Genomic DNA, 11,793 nt, shown 5'->3' with positions numbered 1-11,793 from the left:
TGTCCATCACTGACTCCTAGAGTTTACTCAAACTCATGTCCATTGAGCCAGTGATGCAATCCAACCATCTGATCTTCTGTCACCACCCTTGTCCTCCTGATCTCAATCTTTCCCAGCATCATATATGTATGTGTGAGTGTGTTTGTGCACAGGAGGGGCTGGAGGGCCAGGACCACCTGGGGGAAGGGAGGCACCCACCCAGGATCTCCACATGGAAGTTGAGTCCCTCTAGGTCAGAATACAGAGCCTGAGGGAGCCCCTGGACTGAGGCTCATGGGGACAGTGACAAGCCCATCACAAGTCCTGAGCTGGTGCTGACCCATGTTCTGGCCAGTGCCACTGGGGGAGGACACCTGATGACCCAGGTCTTGTGTCCTGTCCCTGCATTGAGGGGGTAGGGCCATAGGCTGGTCAGAGTGGATGGACACTTTGGTAGCCTAGAAAGTGCTTGGGGGACCCAGTGAGTGTTTCAAGGGGGCTGGTGAGTTAGGGGAACCCAGCGAGTGTATCAGGGGGTTGGCGAGTTTGTGGGACCCAGCGTGTGTTTCAGGGGGCCAGTGAGTATCTGGGGGACCCAGTGAGCATTTCAGGGGGCTGGCGAGTTTGGGGGACCCAGTGAACGTTTCAGGGGGCTGGCAAGTTTGGAGGACACAGTGAGCATTTCAGGGGATCAGTAAGTATCTGGGGGAGCCAGTGAGCATTTCGTGGAGCTGTTGAGTTTGGGAGCCTGAGCAAAGGTCTAGGACCCTGGTATTCATGAAGCCTGCTGACCACTCAGGGAGCCGGATGAGCAGGACAACAGGACCAGCTATGTGCTGGGTTTGCTGGCCCTGCATTACTCCATCCATTCATTCACCTGAGTACTATTTCCTGAGCACCTCTGTTTCCATCCCCACCCACAGACGTGCATGAGGTCACACGGGGCCTCCTCCAGTGTCTCACTGTGGGCCGGCGGGGGCAGAACCTGACCTCACTGGCACGCGCCCCACCTGGTCACCTGAGTGGGCTGAGAACTCAGAGGGGGCGGCTGACTCACAGGAGGAAGCACCATCAGGGTGTGCAGGGGCACCCGGCTTGCTCCCTGGGGTGCTGTCCGAGGCCTCGCGGCTGGGTGGCACTACTGCTGAGCACTCCTGAATCTGCACTGGGAAACCAGACAGCTGGGGTTCAGAGACAAGGAAGAGAGGACAGGTGACCCACACCTGTGTGCCTGGGAGATGGGAGAGTGTCTTGCAAGTACAAGATTGGTGTCCACAGGCGATGGGACATTATTCCTCCCATCACAGTGAACCCACCACCATCTCAGGCCAGTGCAAATGGGAAGATGAAGCGCTTGTGACACCCTGACCCGGATTATGATGGAACAGAGGTCCAGCGATGTGGAGACAGGACGGCTCAGGGGTGGGCAGGTGACCTGTGCTAGGTGGAGAGTTGTGGAAAGGACACCCAGGAGGCAGGTGACCTGTATTATGGGGAGGTCTCCTCTGTGAGGGGAAGACAGACACACACCCTCAGGTGTCCCCAGGATGGTGACACAGACACACCAAAGGAGCCCTATGTGGCGGGGCACACACATCCACAGGGGTCCCCATGGCATGGTGCTTGGGGTTCTGACATACTGTTTTGCTGTGTGTTCTACTTGCATCTCGTTGACTATTCGGATTAGAGAAGAGACTTTTATTCTGAAAGGTTATTGTGACGAGGAAAGGGGAGTATTACAGGAGGATGAGCTCTTCAGGGAGAAGGACTATTATTCTAGAGAGGGGGTGATTACATAGAGGTAGGACTTTATTTGTACAAGGGGCAACATTACTGTAGAGAGCTGACTAATATGATAGAGGGGAGATACAACAATAAATAGGGCTATGACCATGTAGGGGGGATGTCACTGTGGAGAAAGTGAAAGTTGATCAGTCATGTCTGACTCTAGACAGGCCATGGAATTCTCTAGGCCAGAATACTGGAGTGCATAACCTTTCCCTTCTCCAGTGGATCTTCCCAACCCAGGGACTGAACCCACGTCTCCCACAATGCAGGCAGAATCTTTACCAGCTGAGCCACCAGGGAAGCCCTACTGTGGAGAGGGGATTCATAATCAAGGAGGACCTTTACTGTAGTGGGGGACTATTACTGTGGAGGGGGGAAAGTTATAATAGGACGACTCTGATGCCATGGGTCTTGTGTGTCCTCATGTCCAATGGTCCAGCTTGGGTATTTGGAGCCTGGGCTGGTGAACCCACAGGGCGCTTTCACCCAGGGACTGCCTGAGAGGAGGATGAGGCTGGACTCTGCAGGAACACCCCCACAAGACCACAATCTGGATCCGGGCTGTGTGCTCCACGTGACCAGTGACCCTGGAGACCCTGTTCCCAGAAGCAGGGCCTCAACCCCGGCAGCACCGACACTGTTGATTTCACAGTGGATGATATGGCCCTCATTGGGCGTCCTCAGTGCATGCCCAGCCCCTGAGCAGGGGGCCACCCTCTGTGCCCAGCACAGGTGATCGACCTCTGTGTGCAGGTGCTGAGCATCACAAAGCAGCTGGATGCCAGCGTGAGGACCTGCAGATGGCACACACAGAGGAGGGCACCGAGGGGAACCTGCACTCTGGCCACATAGTGTACATGACAGCCCTCGTGGAGGTGGGGGCGGGGGCAGAGGGTATGGACGGGGGGTCCGCCAGCCAGGGACACCCACGTCTGGTCCAGGCACGACGGGGAGGGCCTCTGAAGGGATGGGCACATGTCCACTCAGACAGACACACGTCCACTAAGATGGACACACGGTCACTCCAGGCAGGAGTGGCTGACCTTTATGGGGACAACACAGGTCCACTCCTGTTAGAAGACACTGATCTCTAAGGTGACGGACACACTCCTCCTGGCAGGAGAGGGCTGACCTCTGGCATCAGGCACTCAGAATTCCCAACCAACATGCATTTCAGAACTCACACCTCTACCCCTGGCCTCTGGGGTGTCTCCCAGAATTTGACTAAACCAAGTCCCTGACATGTCTTTTCCTGTGTCCAGTTTTAGGGTGTCCAATCCATTCTCTCAGCTGCTGGCCAAGTCACTTAATGTTTCACTCTGGCCTCGGCGCCTGGTGCCCCACCACAGAACCTAATGACCCTTGGAGGTTCCGGCCTGAGCCTCACTGTGAATGTACCCTGCTGGCCTCCCACGCTCCCTGGAGTACAGACTTCACACAGTATTATAAGCACTGCTCTCTGCTGCTGTGCACACACACACACATGCATATCTGTGCACACACAGACCCTGAACACATGCACACATGCATGTGCACCTGTACCTACAGGAGCGTGTACATACACACACAGAAACACACACACACACACACACACACACACACACACCAGAGCAATGCCACAGCTCCCCACTGCCACTCAGGAGAGGCTGGGTCCCTTGGGAGCAGGCACCACGCTTTATGTCTTTGTGTGTCAGGAACCCCCAACCAGTCTGTAGAGTGGCTGTGCTGGGGAAAGTCCCCACACACGCCCCTCTGTCTCTCACTACAAGGCCCTTCTCCTCCACCCCCACCCAGGACATGCTCACGGAGATCTCGGAGTGGCTGGAGAACCACCCCCAGGAGGTGGTTATCCTGGCGTGCAGGAACTTCGAGGGCATGATGGAGGACCCACGCAAGCACCTGATGGGCTGCATCAAGAGCATCTTTAGGGACATGCTGTGTCCCCGTGGGGTGAGCAGGGGCCACAGGCTCCCCATGCTCTCTGCAGCAGGGGCGGTGGGAGCACTAGGCTTCACTGTAATCAGACTATCCACTGGCTGCATGAGGCTGATTCAGGCACCAGATGCTGCTGCTCACAGAACCCCAGTAATCCACCCACCACTGTCTCCACTCAAACACCCCAATAACCAGCCCATCACTGGTCACAGGCACCCCCAATAATCCACCCTTCCTGGTCTCTACTCAGACACCCCCAAAATCCATCAATTATGCCTCAAGATGCCCCAGTAATCCACCCGCTGTTTCCTATCAGAAACCTCTGTTTCCACTCAGGCACCTCAATAATCGACCCATCACTGCTCAAGACACCCAAGTAATCTACCCACCACTGTCTCCACTCAAACACCCCAAAAATCTACCAGTCACTGCTCAAGACACCCCAATAACCCACCCATCACCGTCTCCACTCAGACACCCCAGTAATCTACCCACCAGTGTCTATTCAGACAATAATCCACCCATGACTGCCTCCTCTCACAGAGAATCCAGTAACCAGCCCATCCTGCTCATAAACACCACAATAATCCACACATCACTGTAGCTTCTCGGACACCCCCAATAACTTACACATTGTTTCACAAAGCAGCCCAATAACCCCTGTGCACATGTCTCATGGGCACCCGGATGATTCCCACCCAGGAGGTGCTGACTCTATGCCAGCTGTGGTCACAGGGCCAGCAGGTCATCCTGTGGTACAAGGATGAGGTGTCCATGAGTCAGCATGCAGAACTGTGGCCCAGGATTCCCTACTGGTGGGGGAACCAGGTGAAGCACCCAGACCTCGTCCACTACCTGGAGCACATGAAAAGCTGCAGCCACCCAAGTGAGTGCCACCTTCACACTGGGACACCTGGTCACATGCATGTCCTAGCACATGGGGCTGGCCTTGGGTTCAAGTGGAGAAATGGAACAGGACGTATTAGGGGACATTATTCTGTTCACCACATGGGCGTGGGCATCCTTGGGGACATCAATCTGTCCACCACAGGGGGTCAGGATGTAGACAGGGCCTGAACATCCGTGCGGACATTATTGTGTCCACCACATAGGGTCAGGATGTGGACATCTTTGGGGTCACTGTCCAGCCCACCTGCCCTCTGTAACAGGAGAAATTCATGAGTCAAGAATCCTGTGAGCCCCTGCTGTCTGAACTTTGGCCTCTGCTGGACATCTGAATCTCTTGACGGGGGAGGAGGCCAGAGTCTGTGTGGGTGATGGCACAGCTTGGTGACTGCATGGGCAGGTGACCCCATGGGTTAGGTGTCACATGGGTGGGTGACTGCATGGGTGGTTGACTCCATGGTTTACTGGTCACATGAGCGGGAGACTGCATGGGTTAGTGATTGCATGGGTGGGTGACCATGTGGGTGGGTGACTGTGGGCGGGTGACCAGTTTGAGTTGCTGACTGCCAGGATGGGTTGATATGAGTTGATGACCACACGGGTGGTAACTGTGTGAGTTGATGACCCCGTGAGTGGGTAACAGTGTGAGTGGGTAATCATGTGGACAGGTGACCGCATGACCTCGCAGGTTAGTGACCCTGTGGGTGGGTGAACATGTGGCTTGGTGGCCGGGTGGGATGGTGACCCCATGGGTGGGTGATCACGTGAGTTGGTGGCCACGTGGAGGGATCACCACATGGGGTAATGACCCCATGGTCAGGTGACCATGTGAGTCAGTGACCACATGGGTTAGTTGGCCACATGACTCCACGGGTTAGTGACCGCACACGTGGGTGGCTGACCCCATAGTCTGCACCATGAACAGCAGCCCCTCTCTTATCCCAGGCAGGCTGTTCCTGGCCGGCATCAACCTCACAGAGAACCTGGAGTTTGTCCTCATCCACCCGGCCTGGTCCCTGGAGAACGTGACCCTGCGGGGGCTCCCCTACCTGTGCACGTGGGTGAGGGGCCAGTGCCCAGGGTCGGCCACCGGATGCACCAACATCATCGCGGGCGACTTCATCCCGGCTGACGGGTTTGTTGGCGACGTCAATGGGTGGAACCGGAAGCTCCTTGGGGCTGAGGGACAGCGCATGTAGAGCTGGGCATCGCGGAGGCCGCTCCTCTTTCGCATCCTGTGACGTCACTGGGCTGAACCGGAAGCTGCTTGGGACTGATGGATGGCACATGGGTGGAGCTGGGTATCACGGAGGCTGCGTCTCAGTGCGTCCTGTGACATCACGGGCCTAAACTGGAGGCCACCTGGGTGCTGACGGATGGCGTGCTGAGGAGCTGAGCATCGCGGAGGCTATTCTTAGCCCTGTCCTGCGGGGCTGATCATTCGTCCACCCGTCCACTGAATGTGGGTGACTGCAGAGGTGGGGCCAGGTGGCAGGGTGCATGGTCTCCTCGGTCCTCCGTGTCTCTCTCGGCAGATGCAGGGTGTGAGGTGATTAAAGGTGAGTGCATGATTTGTACAATGACAGCCTCAGGGAGACACACCTGGTTCTCAGGTCTGTGGCTTCCCCATGGCTGGGGTGCCCCCTCCCCCTGGGCACTGAGAGCAGCAGACAGTGATTCCCAGCTGGGGAGGGGAGGAAGCACTATGAGAGATTGTCCATAGGAGGGGATTGAGCACTTTGCAATCCCACTGAGAAATCCCTTTTATTAGATAAGGGGCTTCCCTGGTGACTCACCTAAGAAGGCCTTCTTATCTCTCCTTACTATTCTTTGGAACTCTGCATTCATGTGGCTACATCTTTCCGTGTCTCCTTTGCCTTTCTCTTCTCGTCTCATCTATTTGTAAGGCCTCCTCAGACAACCGCTTTGCCTTTTTGCAATTCTTTTTTTGTGGATGGTTTTGATCACCACCTCCTGTACAATGTCAGGAACCTCCATCCATAGGTCTTCCGGTACTCTGTGTGCCTGATCTAACCCTTGAAACTATTTGTCACTTCCAGTGTATAATCACAAGGGATTTGAATAAAGCAAAGAAACAGAGGAAAACAATAGAATGGGAAAGACTAGAGATCTCTTCAAGAAAGAGATGCCAAGGGAACATTTCATGCAAAGACAGGCACAATAAAGGACAGAAACGTTATAGGCCTAACTAAAGCAGAAGAGATTAAGAAGAGGTAGCAAGAAAACACAGAAGAACTGTAAAAAAAAAAAAAAATCTTAATAACCTGGATAACCACGATGGTGGGATCACTTAGCTAGAGCCAGACATCCTGGAGTGCAAAGTCAAGTGGGTGTTAGGAAGCAGCAGTAGGAACAAAGCTAGTGGAGGTGATTGAGTTCCAGTTGAGCTATTTCAAATCCTAAAAGATGGTGCTGTTAAAGTGCTGTGCTCAAAATACCAGCCAGTTTGGAAAACTTGGCAGTGGCCACACGACTGGAAAAGGTCGGTTTTCATTTCAATCCCAAAGAAGGGCAGTGCCAAACAATGTTCAAACTATGCATGGCTGCAGTCATTTCACATGCTAGCAAGGTAATGCTCAAAATCCTTCAAGCTAGGCTCCAACAGTATGTGACCTGAGAACCTCACAGACCCCACGTTTAACAGTTGATTCTAAATGCACAGTGATACCACAAAGATGGTCAAGGTACAGACACACAATGATTTGATTTATGTCTAAATCAGTGAAACAAAATATTCACTGCAAGGTACAAACTTTTTTAGCTTGAAAAATCTTATATTTGAATATCCTGCTGAAATTGAAAAATATGTTTTAAAGTGAAATTCATTCTTAATTGTCAGTTATTTTGAGACTATGGGAAAAGAAAATAAAATTATGTTCATTGGGGCTGCTTCAGTTCAGTTCAGTCACTCAGTCATGTCCAGCTCTTTTCATTAGGGGCTGCTTAAACTTTCACAGATGGTTTTTCTTAAAAATTCCCTTACAGTTTTACAGTCTTAACTAGATATAAAATGATCAATAGATTTTATACTATGTATGTTTTCTTGACATTTTTATTTCCTTTAATTTATGAATGTAACTAGAATGTTGTTCTGTTGAGTGAGTATTAAAAATTACTCCTTTCTCTTGTGTGGAACACAGTTTACACTACTGTTGGGAGTCATTTTATTGCCTAAAACCTTCTATAATTCAACTCTACTATCTAGGTTTTTTGTTTGTTTTGCTTTGTTTAGGCTGAGAATTTTCTCATCTATTTCTTATATCTTCAGAGTTTCTGTTAGACACATGTGTCTGCTGTTGTTTACTTGCACAATCATGTCCAACTCTTTGCCACCCCAAGCCCACCAGTCTCCTGTTCACAGGGATTCTCCAGGCAAAAATACTGGAGTGGGTTGCCATGCTATCCTGCAAGGGATCTTCCTGACCCAGAGATGGAATTCGCATCTGCTACAGCTCTTGCATTGCAGGTGGATTCTTTACCGCTGAGCGAAAATAGGTCTTGTATACATGAAACCCACTTTATTTATGAAGATTCATAATGAGTGAAAAGCAAAGATGGAGAAACCCAAACAAGCATTTATCTTTTACCAATTAATAATAAGAAAAAAGCCCTTCATTTCAATTTGCCTTCTTTTATTTTTTCAATTAATTTTTCATTGAAGGATAATTGCTTTCCAGAATTTTGTTGTTTTCTGTCAAACTTCAACATAACAGTCTTTCTTAACTCATAGTTTCTCATCAATATCATCTTATTCTGTGTAAATAACTTCTTTTAACATTTCTGACAGACAAGGTATCTGCTAAGAATGAATTCCCCAATGTTTTGTTCATATGAGAATATCTCCTTCTCCTTTGTTTTTGAAGGATAATATTCCTGGACATAGAAGTTAATTTCAGTAGTTTTAAAAAAAAAAAAAAAAACAGCATTTTATTTATTGACATGTTGTACCTGTACCATTTATTTACCAGTTAGGCTGTATAATTCACTGATTTGTAACTTATTCATAGGTTGAATAACCTTAATCACTGCCTCATTCTAGAATATTTCCATCACTACAATGAGAAACACTCTCCAGTTGGCAGACACTTTCCATTTCCCCCTTCATCTGGGCCTTTGCATTCACTCCTCTGTTTTCGGCCTTTAGAGAATTACCTAATCTGGGACATAAGCAATCACATGAACAGAATAATGCAATGCATAGCCTTTTGCTACTGGCTTCTTTTAATTAACATAATCATTTCAGAGCTCTAGCATGTTATAGCTTATGTAAGAACTCCATTCATTTGATGGCCAAATAATTTTGCATTGCATGTCTTATTTATTCAATTACCAGTTGATGGACTTTGAGTTATTTCAACGTTTTTTCCTTTTTTTAGTTTATTTCTTTTTAAACTTTATTTATTTTTAATTTAATAATTTAAAACTTTTAGATTTAATGGCTTTCTCTGCATGGATTTGGGTTTTGATTTTTAGCTTTCCTTTGGTTAATATGGCCTGTCACATTGATTGATTTGCGAATATTGAAGAATCCTTGCATCCCTCGAATAAACCCAACTTGATCATGGTTTTTGATGTGTTGTTGAATTCTGTGTGCTAAAATTTTGCTGAGGAGGTTTTGCATCTATGTTCATCAGTGATGTTGGCCTGTAGTTTTCTTATTTGGTCTTGTCTTTGTCTGGTTTTGGTATCAGGTGATGGTAGCCTCATAAGTGTTCCTTCTTCTGCAAATTTTTTGAAAGAGTTTTAGAAGGATAGGCATTTGCTCATCTAGAATTCACCTGTGAAGCCATCTGGTCCTGTGCTTTTGTCTTTTGGGAATTTTTTGATCAGAGCTTCGATTTGGAGCTTGTAATTGGGTGGTTCCTAATTTCTATTTCTTCCCGCTTCAGTCTTGGAAGATTCAGCTATTCTAAGCATCTGTCCATTTCTTCCAGTTTATCCATTTTGTTGCCATAGAGTTGCTCAAAATAGTCTTTTATAATCCTTTGTATTTCTGCATTTTCTTTTGTAACCTCTCCTTTTTCATTTCTAAGTTTGTTGATTTGATTCTTCTTTTCTTCTTGATGAGTCTGGCTAAAGGTTTGCCAGTTTTGTTTATCTTCTCAAGAAACCAGCTTTTAGTTTTATTAATCTTTATTATTATTTCTTTGATTTCTTTTTCATTTATTTCAGCTCAGATTTTTATGATTTCTTTCCATCTACTAATTTTTGCTCATTTTTTGTTCTTACTTATCAGCTGTTTTAGGAGTCAATTGAGGTTGTCTAATCAATGGTTTTCTTGTTTCTTGAGTTAGGATTGTATTGCTATAAACTTCCCTCTTAGAACTACTTTTCCTACATCACATATGTTTTAAGTTGTTATGTTTTCATTGTCATTTTTTTCTAGAAAATTTTCGATTTCCATTTTGATTTCCTCAGTAACCTGTTGGTTATTTAGAAACATCTTGTTTAATCTCCATGTGTTCATGTTTCTTACAATTTTTTTCTTGGAATTTATATCTAGTCTCATAATGTTGTGGTCAGAGAAGATGCTTGATATGATTTCAATTTTGTTAATTTTACTGAGGTTTGATATGGGACCCAAGATGTGGTCTATCCTAGAGAGTATTCCATGTGCACTTGAGAAGAAGGTGTATTCTTCTCCATTTGGATGGCATGTCCTAAAGATATCAATGAGATTCCTCATGTATCATTTAAGACATGTGTTTCTGTATTAATTTTCTGTTTTGATGATCTGTCCATTGGTGTGAGTGGGGTGTTAAACTCTCCTATGATTGTTTTACTCTCAATTTCTCTTTTAATGTCTGTTAGTGTTTGGCTTTGGAGAAGGCAATGGCCACCCACTCCAGTACTCTTGCCTGGAAAATCCCATGGATGGAGGAGCCTGGTGGGCTGTAGTACATGGGGTCGCTATGAGTCGGACATGACTGAGCGACTTCACTTTCACTTTCACTTTTCACTTTCATGCATTGGAAAAGGAAATGGCAACCCACTCCAGTGTTCCTGCCTGGAGAATCCCAGGGACAGTGGAGCCTGGTGGGCTGCCGTCTATGGGGTCGCACAGAGTCGGACACGACTGAAGCGACTTAGCAGCAGCAGCAGCAGCAATATTTGGCTTATGTATTGAGGTGCTCCTATGTTGGGGGCATAGATATTTAAAATTGCTATGTCTTTGGCTTGTACTGATCCCTTCATCACTATGTAGTGTCCTTCCTTATCTCTTATAATCTTGTTTAGTTTAAGGTCTGATATGAGGATTGCTATTCCATCTTTCTTTTGATTCCCATTTGCATAGCATATATTTTTCCATCCTCTCACTTTCAATCTATATGTGTCTTTAGGTCTGAAGTGGGTTTCTTGTAGACAGCATGTATGTGGGTCTTTTTCTTTTAAGTTAATTTATTTATTTTAATTGGAGGCCACTTACTTTGCAATATTGTGGTGATTTTTGCCATACACTGAGTTGAATCAGCCATGGGTGTACATGTCTTCCCCATTCTGGAACCCCTGCCATCCCCCTCACCATCCCATCCCTCAGGGTTTTCCCAGTGCACTGGCTTTGATTGCCCTATGTCATGCATCAAAGTTGGACTGGTGATCTATTTCACATATGGTAATAACAAGTTTCAATGCTAGTCTCTCAAATCATCTCACCCTGGTCTTCTCCCACAGAGTCCAAAAGTCTCTTCCTTATATCTCTGTCTCTTTTTCTGCCTCATATATGTGTTCATCATTGTCATCTTTCTAATTTCCATATATATGCATTAATATGCTCTATTGGTGTTTTTCCTTCTGACATACGTCACTCTGTATAATAGACTAAAGTTTCATCCACCTCATTAGAACTGATTCAAATACATTCTTTTTAATAGCTGAGTAATATTCCATTGTGTATATGTACCACATATACACAAGAAAGAAATGGCTTTCTTTCCCATTTGCATGCCGAAGGACACCTAGGTTGCTTCCATATCCTAGCTATTGTAAACAGTGCTGCGATGAGCATTGGGGTATACATGTCTTTTTCAGTTCTGGTTTCCTCAGTGTATATGTCCAGCAGTGGGATTTCTGGGTTGTATGGCAATTCTATTTTCAGTTTTTTAAGGAATCTCCACACTGTTCTTCAGAGTGGTTTGCATTCCCACCAACAGTGTGAGAGGGTTC

The 11,793-nt window shown here is 47.3% G+C and overlaps 1 pseudogene; it reads left to right on the top strand.

Annotated features, from left to right (window-relative positions):
• The first annotated feature begins 1,355 nt into the window (after nucleotides 1-1,355).
• Nucleotides 1,356-5,807, top strand: LOC133052903 (PI-PLC X domain-containing protein 1-like; annotated as a pseudogene).
• Nucleotides 5,808-11,793: the final 5,986 nt, after the last annotated feature.

Source organism: Dama dama, chromosome X, assembly GCF_033118175.1.
Source record: "Dama dama isolate Ldn47 chromosome X, ASM3311817v1, whole genome shotgun sequence".
In the NCBI taxonomy this organism is placed as follows: domain Eukaryota; kingdom Metazoa; phylum Chordata; class Mammalia; order Artiodactyla; family Cervidae; genus Dama; species Dama dama.
The sequence above is the reverse complement of the archived record's forward strand: the minus strand, read 5'-3'. Positions and strand labels throughout refer to the sequence as shown.